General features: G+C 44.2%; 1 protein-coding gene across 1 annotated transcript in view; it reads right to left on the reverse strand.

The window, feature by feature from the left end:
- Positions 1–10,162, reverse strand: part of Kcnn2 (potassium calcium-activated channel subfamily N member 2) — a 422,891-nt gene extending 412,729 nt beyond the window's left edge. Inside the window, exon 1 of the mRNA XM_046465845.2 lies at positions 9,628–10,162. The gene's annotated coding sequence lies outside the window, so the exon portion shown is untranslated. The remainder of the gene's footprint in view (positions 1–9,627) is intronic.
- Positions 10,163–11,887: the final 1,725 nt, after the last annotated feature.

Genomic DNA, 11,887 nt, shown 5'->3' on the forward strand with positions numbered 1-11,887 from the left:
CTGTAGGAAAATGTTTCAGATCCAGGATAGGGTCTGGAGGGTGCAGTGAGGGACACACCAAGCAGAAATGTCCGCAGTGGGTAAGGCCTGTCTCTCCCAGAACACATCAAAACCATCAAGACAAGGCAGAGAGCAAATTTTTCTCTGAGCTGGAAGAAAAAAACATATCTCCCTTAAAGTTAAGCAAAAACTCAAGCTTCAACTTTGACTGTTGAAATACGCTGTGGGTAAATGACCCAGAATAGCAAAAACAATGCTAAGCAGGAAGTGTGAATCAGGCGGTATAGCGATACCATTCTTCAATGTGAATTTATAGTAAAAATTCATTTAGGTTTCATTTAGAAATGCAATACTCTTTTTAGCTAGCTTAGGCTGAAGCAATGGAAAGTTTTGCCAAGCTGGTTCAATATATGGAAATCAATAAATGTAATTCACCACATCAATAGACTTAAAAATAAGAATCATATGATCATCTCGATAGATGCGGAAAAAGCATTTGACAAAGTACAGCATCCCTTTATGTTCAAAACTCTAGAAAAACTAGGGATAACAGGAACATACCTCAATATTGTAAAAGCAATCTATGCTAAGCCTCAGGCTAGCATCATTCTGAATGGAGAAAAATTGAAGGCATTCCCTCTAAAATCTGGAACAAGACAGGGATGCCCTCTCTCACCACTTCTGTTCAACATAGTTCTCAAAACACTGGCCAGAGCAATTAGACAGACGAAAGAAATTAAAGGCATCAAAATAGGAAAAGAAGAACTTAAATTATCACTATTTGCAGATGACATGATTCTATACCTAGCAGACCCAAAAGGGTCTACAAAGAAACTATTAGAGCTAATAAATGAATTCAGCAAAGTGGCAGGATATAAAATCAACACGCATAAATCAAAGGCATTCCTGTATATCAGCGACAAATCCTCTGAAATGGAAATGAGGACAACCACTCCATTCACAATATCCTCAAAGAAAATAAAATACTTGGGAATCAACCTAACAAAAGAGGTGAAAGACTTATACAATGAAAACTACAGAATCCTAAAGAGAGAAATAAAAGAAGATCTTAGAAGATGGAAAAATATACCCTGTTCATGGATAGGCAGAACTAACATCATCAAAATGGCGATATTACCAAAAGTTCTCTATAGGTTTAATGCAATGCCAATCAAAATCCCAACGGCATTTCTTGTAGAAATAGAGAAAGCAATCATGAAATTCATATGGAAAAATAAATGACCCAGAATAGCAAAAACAATGCTAAGCAGGAAGTGTGAATCAGGCGGTATAGCGATACCAGACTTCAAACTATACTACAGAGCAATAGTAACAAAAACACCATGGTACTGGTACCAAAACAGGCGGGTGGACCAATGGTACAGAATAGAGGACACAGAAACCAATCCACAAAACTACAACTACCTTATATTTGATAAAGGAGCTAAAAGAATGCAATGGAGGAAGGATAGCATCTTCAACAAATGGTGCTGGGAAAACTGGAAATCCATATGCAACAAAATGAAACTGAATCCCTTTCTCTCGCCATGCACAAAAGTTAATTCAAAATGGATCAAGGAGCTTGATATCAAATCAGAGACACGCCGTCTGATAGAAGAAAAAGTTGGCTACGATCTACATTCGGTGGGGTCGGGCTCCAAATTCCTCAATAGGACACCCATAGCACAAAAGGTAATAACTAGAATCAACAAATGGGACTTACTCAAACTAAAAAGTTTTTTCTCAGCAAAAGATACGATAAGAGAGGTAAATAGAGAGCCTACATCCTGGGAACAAATCTTTACTCCTCACACTTCAGATAGAGCCCTAATATCCAGAGTATACAAAGAACTCAAAAAATTAGACAATAAGAGAACAAACAACCCAATCAACAAATGGGCCAAGGACCTGAACAGACACTTCTCAGAGGAGGACATACAATCAATCAACAAGTACATGAAAAAATGCTCACCATCTCTAGCAGTCAGAGAAATGCAAATCAAAACCACCCTAAGATACCATCTCACTCCAGTTAGATTGGCAGCCATTATGAAGTCAAACAACAACAAGTGCTGGCGAGGATGTGGGGAAAAGGGTACACTTGTACATTGCTGGTGGGACTGCAAATTGGTGCAGCCAATTTGGAAAGCAGTATGGAGATTTCTTGGAAAGCTGGGAATGGAGCCACCATTTGACCCAGCTATTCCCCTTCTCGGTCTATTCCCTAAAGACCTAAAAAGAGCATGCTACAGGGACACTGCTACATCGATGTTCATAGCAGCACAATTCACAATAGCTAGACTGTGGAACCAACCTAGATGCCCTTCAATGGATGAATGGATAAAAAAAATGTGGCATTTATACACAATGGAGTATTACTCTGCATTAAAAAATGACAAAATCATAGAATTTACAGGGAAATGGATGGCATTAGAGCAGATTATGCTAAGTGAAGCTAGCCAATCCCTAAAAAACAAATGCCAAATGTCTTCTTTGATATAAGGAGAGTAACTAAGAACAGAGTAGGGTCGAAGAGCATGAGAAGAAGATTAACATTAAACAGGGATGAGAGGTGGGAGGGAAAGGGAGAGAGAAGGGAAAATGCATGGAAATGGAAGGAGACCCTCAGAGTTATACAAAAGTACATACAAGAGGAAGTGAGGGGAAGGGGAAAAATAATATAAGGGGGACAAATGAATGTCACTAGAGGGAGCAGAGAGAGAAGAGAAGAGGGGAGGGGAGGGGAGGGGAGGGGAGGGGGGATAGTAGAGGATAGGAAAGACAGCAGAATACAACAGACACTAGTATGGCAATATGTAAATCAATGGATGTGTAACTGATGTGATTCTGCAATCTGTATATGGGGTAAAAATGGGAGCTCATAACCCACTTGAATCAAATTGTGAAATATGATATATCAAGAACTATGTAATGTTTTGAACAGCCAACAATAAAAAATTTAAAAAAATAAAAAATAAAAGTATAAATAAAAAAAAAAAAAAAGTTTTGCCAAGCAAATTTTACCTTAAAATTTTAAGTGCCTTAAAAGAAAAACAGTTTACTTATCTGTTTATATTTTGTGGATGCTAATAACTCCCCTGTGAGTCTTACCTATACAACTAATACAAAATGATCTTTGGGTACACAACTGCATCAATTGAATCAAAACAAAATATTTCTTAAAAAACATACATACACATTATAATTCAGACTTTTTATTAATTCAGATTGGTCTCTCTGCGCACTAGGAAAAGAGTTAGTGGGGTTTCTGTACCAATTAACATGTATGCCTTGATCCCTAATATGCTATGCCTTGAGGGGTGGCCAACTTTCCAGTTTGTCTGGGACTGATTGGTTTCCTGGGATACAAAACTTTCAGTGCTAAAAAAACCAGGCCAGTCTGTGTCAAACCAAAGCAGGTGGTCATCCCAACCTCTCTTTATCTCCATCTGCTAGACTGGTCCCATTCTGGTGAGTTTTGTTTCTGAAACACCATTATCAGTACCTGAGTCTCCTCAAAAGTGATCCATGTCAGTGCCTCATGAAATATGGCCCACAGTCCTGCAGCATAAGCATCACATGAGAGATGTTAGAAATGGATATTTGAGGGTTCTACCCTGGTCCCTGAGTCAGAATCTCTGGGGGCAAAATTTTAAGGTAAATGAAAATTTAAAAACTCTTGTCAAAACTCACCTTTGATAAATTATAGCTCTTATTTCTTGTGTATTTCACAAACCCCATATCTATAAAGTCAAAAAAAAAATAGCCACTTAACCAACTTTCCCCCTACATAAGATAATCCAACCCAAGTTACTGTGGTCAGAGTTCCAGCTGCATAGAAAGAGGTGCTCCTTCGACACTGCCAGAGTGCCATAGGCAGGGCATCCTCTTGTCACACTACAGGTCTGGCAGGAGGTATTGGAGCAACCCCCTCCTCCAGACATATTGTGGGCAGCAAAAATACAGTGTCTTCTACAGACATAAAAATACAAACATACATTTGAAATACACATGTTGTTCTGGACAATGAACTCATTTTCCTATGTTAGAATCATATGGCAAGTAAGTCTGTGAGTTTTGCTTTCCCTGGTCAAATTTCGAGGGAGAAAAGAACCCATATACCTTATGTAGATAATCAATCGTCAGATTTTAATCACTAATGAATTACATATTGGAAGACTTCTAAAATATGCCATAAATGACCACTTGCAGTCAAAATATTCTCATTAAAGTGCAGATGGGTCATCCCATTTTTAAGAAGGATAAGTGACTCTTTCCTAGTCAAGAGAAACATCTGCAAAAGCTTTTAAAACTAAGCAACCCAAATGTTCTTGTTCCAGTTCCTCCACTTCCCAGTTGGACAAGCATAGGAACCATCCTGATCCTCACCTGGGCTTCACCATCGAGCCAATTCCAAGAATCTCAGGGATTGAAATGGTTGCACAAAGCCACCTAATGAGTTGTCAGTGTAGGTGACAGAGCACAAACATCCCAACAGGGAGGCTAGCTACACTTGGCCATCAAATCTAAGGGTTGAGATCAGAATCAGAACCAAACCCCACTCCACAAGAAGGGCAGTCGAGACAGATTCCCAAATGGGAATATTGTGCCACAGGACTGGAAGGAAGATCACAGCTTTATCCTGCATGATACACTTTTGCTCTCTGCCTATCTCATACAATTGTGAAAATCAAGTGAAATAATTCAAAGTGAATATGATTTGTAAATTGTAAATCTATGTGCAAACACAAGGGCCCATCAGTATTACTATGTTCACACTACTCTCCCCAGCAGTGTGGGGTGAGGGTTTCATGAGATAGGGGTGCTCCAGAGGTGGTCCCTTAAATGTAGATAGTATCATTTTCCATTTGCTTGCCTGCCGCCTCACTGAACTGTGATTTCCTTGAAAGCAGAGACTGCACCTTAGTCATCACTGTGTCTCCATTTACATAGGAAGACATTCAATCACTGTTCATGGAATGCTGTATGAATAATTTCTGAATCCTCACTATTATTCAGGCTCCCAGCTAGTTGTGAATTGTGTGAAGACCATGCGACATAATTTAAAAAAAAAAATGTGAGAAATCAGACAGCGAATGCCCATGTGCCCAGGATTAGCTCCCCATCTGCCAAAAAGGGCTTACTACCCCACTTCCAGAGCCCTGGCTCCACTAGACAAGGAGCCCCAAATCTTAGAATTTAAAGCATTCGTTGAAGTTGCTCAACAAGAGTCACTGACATTGAAATGACTTGGAACACAATGATAGCTGAACCTTCCTCTAGGCCAGGCACTGCGCCCCACGCTTTCCCTCCGTGATCCCATTTAAAACTCACAGCTATGCTCTGTGGTAGGATTTGTTGCTACTCAGATGACAAAACTGAGTCCTGGAGAGATAAGTGACCTCCAACCAGGCTATGGGTGGTGGAGTCCGAGTGGAATTGTAGGTCTAGTGTAAGTCTCGTGTTTTCCAGAGCCCATATTCTTAATTCCTTGCTCAGACATTTCTGTCTGCAGAAAGAGGGTGCTTGTGCCTTTAGCATGAGTGAGGGTGGGATGGTCTCATCAACTCAAAGTCAAGCAGAGAGAAGAACTCCTGCTTCTCCCTTGCTTTCCTCCTTCCTTTCTGCCTTTTATCATTACTGCCCATAAACTGAATGCCAGGCCCTGTACTGGGCATTAGAGATACACCAGTGAGTGAGGGACCAGGGACATCCATTTGAGGAAAGGAGTGGGACAAGTCAATAGAAGTGAATGGCCGTGAGAGGCTGAGAACTAGATGTTACCAGGGTGGTAGGATGTGCTGGCATGGGAGAGCCATGTCAGGCCCAAGGGTGGTAAGGGCCTGGTACCAGGAGGGTATTGTGAAGGCACTGGACACCCACATCAAGCCAAATGCCTCATACCTGGCCTAGCAGGGTGATGGGATGGGGATCTTCTGTGGGAAGACCTCAGCAAAGATTCCTTAAATGAGATGTCACAAAACACAAGACACAGCCTGAGGCAGTGCTGGGCTGCAGTGGCAGGGAACATGGCAGGCATCCAGCCTGCAGCTGGCTACCTGGTGTCTACGGAAAACACCTGCAATATAATGGCCACTAAGCCTCGAGACTCCATTAGCACCGACTGTCCTGGATCCGTCTATTTGTCCTCAGTTCTGTCTCCTCCTGCTGGATGGACATTCCCCGGATGCACCAGGGTTGCTGTATTCTTGGGTGTGTCCCTGTTTCTGGCTCAGTGCCCCCTGCTCTTCCTTACTGAACGCTCAGGGCTCTCCTGGCCACCCTGTCCTTTCTGGCTGAATAGCTCTGGGCCCCACATGGACACTAGCCCCCAGCCCACTGGTTCACATCCTCTTACCCATCAACCTACTTCAGCCTCATGAGGGACTGAAAACCACACAGCTTGAGGCTTCATTCACCAGCGGGTCAGAGGCCTGGGGCATTTCCTCCACTTCCCTTTGTTATATACCTTTCTGTCATCTATTCAACAGATAACCTATTTATTGATAACCTATTCTCCTTTACACCTTGCTAGAGATTAAAAAAAAAAAAAAAGACAAGTTTCCCTGTCCAATGCAGTTCACAAGCTGACAATGACAACCAGGTGCAGAATCTTAACTAAACCATAAATATACTCCACTTCCCACAATTGTGCCTGACCCTGAAATCTCCCTCACGCTTCGGACTCATGTCTAACATCCAGATCTCTCTACTTGCGTTTTTAAATTAATGTGCCCAAAATGTGTGATTTTTTTCCCCCCAGAATGTGAACCCTCCCTGCTCTTCCTCTTCTGTAAACACAGAATCAATATCTTTGCAGTCAAACAAACAAACAAAAATTCCAGGAGTTAAAGATCTTGGATTTCTCTTTCTCTTACTAACCCCTATACCTAACTCACCACCAAGTCTCGTCCATTATACCTCCAGAAAAGGTCCTGATCATCCACTTCTCTTCAAGTCCTCCCTCACCGCCCTGACCCACCTTCAGGCTCCTGCGGGCCTACAGAGCTCTCTGTGCCATTTGAAAACTGTGCCCTTCCTCTAGCCCTTCACCGCCGGGCACTAGGACGTTTGCTGATGGAGGAACACCGGCTGGGTTTTCAGTGACCTAACCCCCAGGCTGGGCACCCTGTGCAGTAAATAACCTGCAGAAACACAGTCGCAGTCCTGCCAGCATCTTCTCCCCTCTCCTACTGCAGGGGCCTCCTGATAGCCACTCCCATTGTCCCTTCTTCACGCAGCAGCCAGAGCAGTCTTTTAAAGCCTCAAGACCAGTGAGGCCACTTTCCTCTTTAAAACCCTCCGTTCTTCTGCGTGATCTGGTCCCAGTTCACCTCTGCTGGTCCATCCTTACTCTGGCTGCTTTTCTCCTCCTTATAACATCCAGCTCCATTCCCCCCAGCTAAAGCATCTACCTCCAGTATATTCCTTCCTTTCTGCTCTCCACTTCAGACCACCATGCGCAGAACTGAGTTAATCTTAATATTTAGTTCATCATATACTCTCATCATTAGTCCACATGTGGCCTGTCATACTACCAGTTGTTTTGAATAACGTAGTAGGAATACCTGGCCCTACCAACCAAAACTTGGCTCAGGCTTTGCCAACGGCTTGCCTCTAATCAACCAGATAGTCCTCTGGCTTCTCCTCATTAAGCAAACCATAATCACAAATCTCATGATCATCATTCTCTTACTTTCTTATTTATATAACATTATAATATGTATGTATGTGTTTTTATATATTCTTAAATAGTTGGGTATTTTAGTAGCTTTTAATATAAAACTACCATGCTTCATGCAATATTTTAGACTTTTCACTTAATATTACATTGTAAAGAACTAATTATATTGTTATATGTCACTTACTCTATTCATTTTTTATGGTTGTATAATAGTCCCCCAGCCCCAGAGGCACCAATGCACTATTGCTTCCTCTCTCTGGTCAGAGGCATTGGAGTTCCTTCTAGGTTTTCATTACTAGGAACTGTAATGTTATGCATATTCATGTACATGTCTCCTGCTGAGAATGTGCAAGAAACTAGCTAAACAGTTGGATAACAGGTACACCAATGATCACATTAGGCTATAACGTCCACCTGTGTTCCAAAGTCACTGCTCTAATTCATACTTCCACCAGCAATGTTTGAAGATCCTTTAGATTCACAACCTCTTCAATGAAATGACATTGTCAAACTTTTATTTGGAGCCAACTAAATGCATGTGAAAGATATCTCACTGTGGCCTTGGTTTGCAATTCCATGATTACTAAAGGCAATCACCATCAGTTCTTGTGTTCATTGATTAATTTGTATTTTTTTTCCTCCTAAATTCTTCAAGGTCCAGCCTGAATATCCCACTACAAAGAGAACTTCTCTTACCATTCTCCAGGTGGAGGTCACCCTTCCTAGCGCATTACTCTGTTCTCCTTCCTTTATGATATCTACCACTCTCTGATGTTATCTACACAGTTCATTAATGTATAATTGGTCGCCTGTAACTAGAATACAAGATCTTGACTGTCTTGGTTCACTCACTGTTCCATCTCCAAAGCCTAGAACAGTACCAAGCAGAGTGGGTAGATGCATATATGAATAGCAGAGATATGCATATATGAATAACAGAGATACGCAATGAACCGAGTTATGTTCTAGAGTCAGACACTCTGCGTTTCAATCTCAGCTCCCCCACTAACTATGATTATGAACAACTTACTTCAATCACCTATTCCCAGATTGCCTCCCCTACAAAATGAGAGATAACAGTACTTATTTCATGGGGGTGCTTAAGAGGTTTCACATTTGAGTTAATATTTGTAATGTTCTTAGGATAACATCACAAACATAGCAAGTGCTCAATAAGTGCCAGTTGTTATTATTAAGATGTCGTTTTGTTATACTCAATGACTGGAGCGCATAAACCAAGCCAGGCTGGACCTAATGAGCTCTCTCTCCTCAGGTTCTGCATCCTTCTGTTGTTACAGATACACATTCCTATGGTCAAGAGAAAGACAGAGAAGCATGTTGGGGGGGAGGGGGTAGTTCCCGGCGCAATTTATTTCCAAGAAATAGTCCCCTGACCCCAAACCTGAAGGCAGCTGAGCAGCAGCAGAGTAGGTACTCCACCATATGTGATAAATAAATGCTCATAAACCATCCATCCATGTGCCCTCTAACCCCAGCATTGCATTACACAAGAATCACAACACTCGCGACCTCTCTTTTTATTTTGATCCACATTTTCAAAGGAAAGGGAAGTTAGAAAGAGGGATGGCAAAGAATAAAAGTAGATCAGATACGGAAAGAGGAGCTGAGAAATAAGGCAAGGGACGATGGGGAGACTGGGAAACTTCAGGTCATGCTACAGCCTTGACCTTCAGTGTAGAACGTTACCATGATAAAAGTAAGAGCTTCAGGGAATCCCACCCACTCCCGAATCTCTCTTTTTAAGGTAGGAGCCCCGGCGGGGGTGGGGGGAAAGGCAGAGCAGGAAGAGACTTTGCAGCGGACCTGAGGCCTGGCGTGGGGGGAGGGAAGCCCCAGGGCAAACTTCACCATCTTGCCTGGGGGAGACTTGTTCCCACTAAATCTGTAGCCCCCAAACAATGTCACCTTCGTCGCGAGCTTACCTTGTTCTGCAACCAGGAACCCCGCTCCATTTGAAGAATTCCTCGCCTCAAAGTGGTAAATGCGGCCTTGGTTAAATGCGCCAGGGGGCAAAGCCCAAGTGCGATTCCTCGGAGAATTCCGGTAGGTTCACTGGGAGAAAGTGTTTCCATTTGAGAAGGACAGGAGTCCTGGCCGGGACCAGCTGCCACTCGGGTGTCAAATTCCGTGACAGCTCGCTGCCAGGGAGCACCGCACACCCCCTCCTCCCGGGTCCGGGGCGCGGAAAGCTGGCGGGGGTGCCCCTGGGTGCGGGCACCGGTCGGGGGGCGCGGCTGGAACCAGCCAGGCCCCCGCTTCCCACTCGCGGTGATACAAGTAAATCTTCGGGGAACCCAGCTCCCACTTGCCTTGCTTCAGTACCGACCGTGCTAAAAACTGAACCTAGTCTCAGGACGCCCCGCCGGGACCGGGGACTCCCTCCTTCCGGAGTCCTTGGCTGGCTGGAAGGTACAGGGTCGGCTGGGGGGCCCGCGAAGGCTCAGGGTATTGCCGACCTTGAGGCTACCGAGGGTGTGCATGCGCCAAAAAGAAAACACGCGCGCGCGCACCACACACACATACACACACACACACACACACACACACACACACACCCCACACCATTTCCCCTAATAGTTCCTTTGGGAGAAAACTGTCCTTAAGCAGCATAAAACACAGGGGCGGCGGGAGGGGGAACCCTGTGCCAACACTGTGAAAGCCAACATTATTCCCAAGACCAAATTTGGGGATGATTTTGGTTTTAAGGTTTGGATTTAAGCTTCTAAAAAAAAAATGCTATGGAATAAATTCCATCGTGTGTGTGTGTGTGTGTGTGTACACGCGCGCGCATGTTAAGATTTTCCAGGTGTGTTAATCAGAGCTTCAGAGAACAGAAATCGCAGATCCTGGGTGTTGCAACACAAGGTTAGAAACCTGTCTGGATTCCCTTTTCCCGGTGTTATGCATCACGCCCTGACCGGTACTGCAGGGAGCTGCCCGGCGCTGCAAGGGTTAAGGCTGCGCGCCCGCCGGTCGGCTTCCCCAACCAAGAGCGCGCGGCGGCGGGGGCGGCGGAGGGGAGAGCCGGGAATCTCCCGCCCGCTCCCCCTCCGGAGGGCGCTTCCCTCCCCGCTCTATTTATAGCTCCACTTCCAGCTGCTGCAGGGAACGCGCGGGTTGCGCTGAGCATTTTGAGCTCGAGCCTTCCGGAGACAAGGGATTTTCATAAATTCTGTGAATGGCAGAAATGTCTCTAGCCTTTGGATTTTGAATGCCACTGTTCAGTCTGTCTTTCCAATATACCATTTCCAAACTGAAAACACAAAAGATCGGGGAGCCAAGAGGAATTTTGAGACAAGAGGTGAATGCAGGCTGGCAGTTTGTTATGCCGGGACCCCTTTGTTTATTAGATGCTGGGGAAAAAAGGAAAAACAACCCTCCATGGACTTACAAGCTTCTGGCTCATTTTATATTTTCTGCAACACTCCACCTGTCTGGGGCTTGCCCTGCCAGTCACGTGGCCACAAAGAGTTATGAGGTGAATTTAAGAGCAATGAAAAACTGCATCCTCTGCATCTGATTGCCTGCTTACCAGGCAATCTCAGAGCTATCTCACTGCATAAGCACTGTTGGGTGGCTTCTGTCAAACTTCCACACCAAACCTGCCTGAGAAGTGGGCCCAGTCATGGTGCCACATAGGGGTTCCAAGCCCCAGTGGATCCTGATGACACCAAAACAAAACAAAATCTGCTCTGGAGTCCTGTGTTCCGCATACAATGGAGCACACTGTACCTATCTAGAAGGTTCTAAACTGACACATTGCTCTGAAGCCCCTTCCAACAATTAGTCCTTCCTAAAACATTATTGAGCCCCTGTCATATGCTGAGCCCCCGCAGCTTCCATGAATGCTCACAGAACACACCTAGGTCCCTGCTGTCCAAATCGGTGTGGGTGGAAGCTGAGAGACCAACAGACAAGTGTCCCTGGAGGTCTTCCCTCCTTCCCTATCCTTTTCCTACCAGTCTCCTGGTTTTTCTCTTAGGGCTGACTTCAGTGTCCTGGAAGGGTATTATGTATTTAACTATTTAATCAGAATCAGCCTTCAGTGCAGCTTCTAATTAGTTTAACTTTCCAATCATCTGTGGGCTAGGAAGAGGCCCCTTTTGTGTGGGTCCCTTGTTGCAGTATTTTCCCTTCATAAATTCACTTTTCTACCCTAGTAAGAAGACAGTGCAGAACACA

The sequence above is a fragment of the Marmota monax genome, unplaced genomic scaffold (assembly GCF_021218885.2).
Source record: "Marmota monax isolate L192 unplaced genomic scaffold, Marmota_monax_Labrador192_F-V1.1 WCK01_AAM20220418_F8-fsc00097, whole genome shotgun sequence".
NCBI classification, from domain to species: Eukaryota; Metazoa; Chordata; class Mammalia; order Rodentia; family Sciuridae; genus Marmota; species Marmota monax.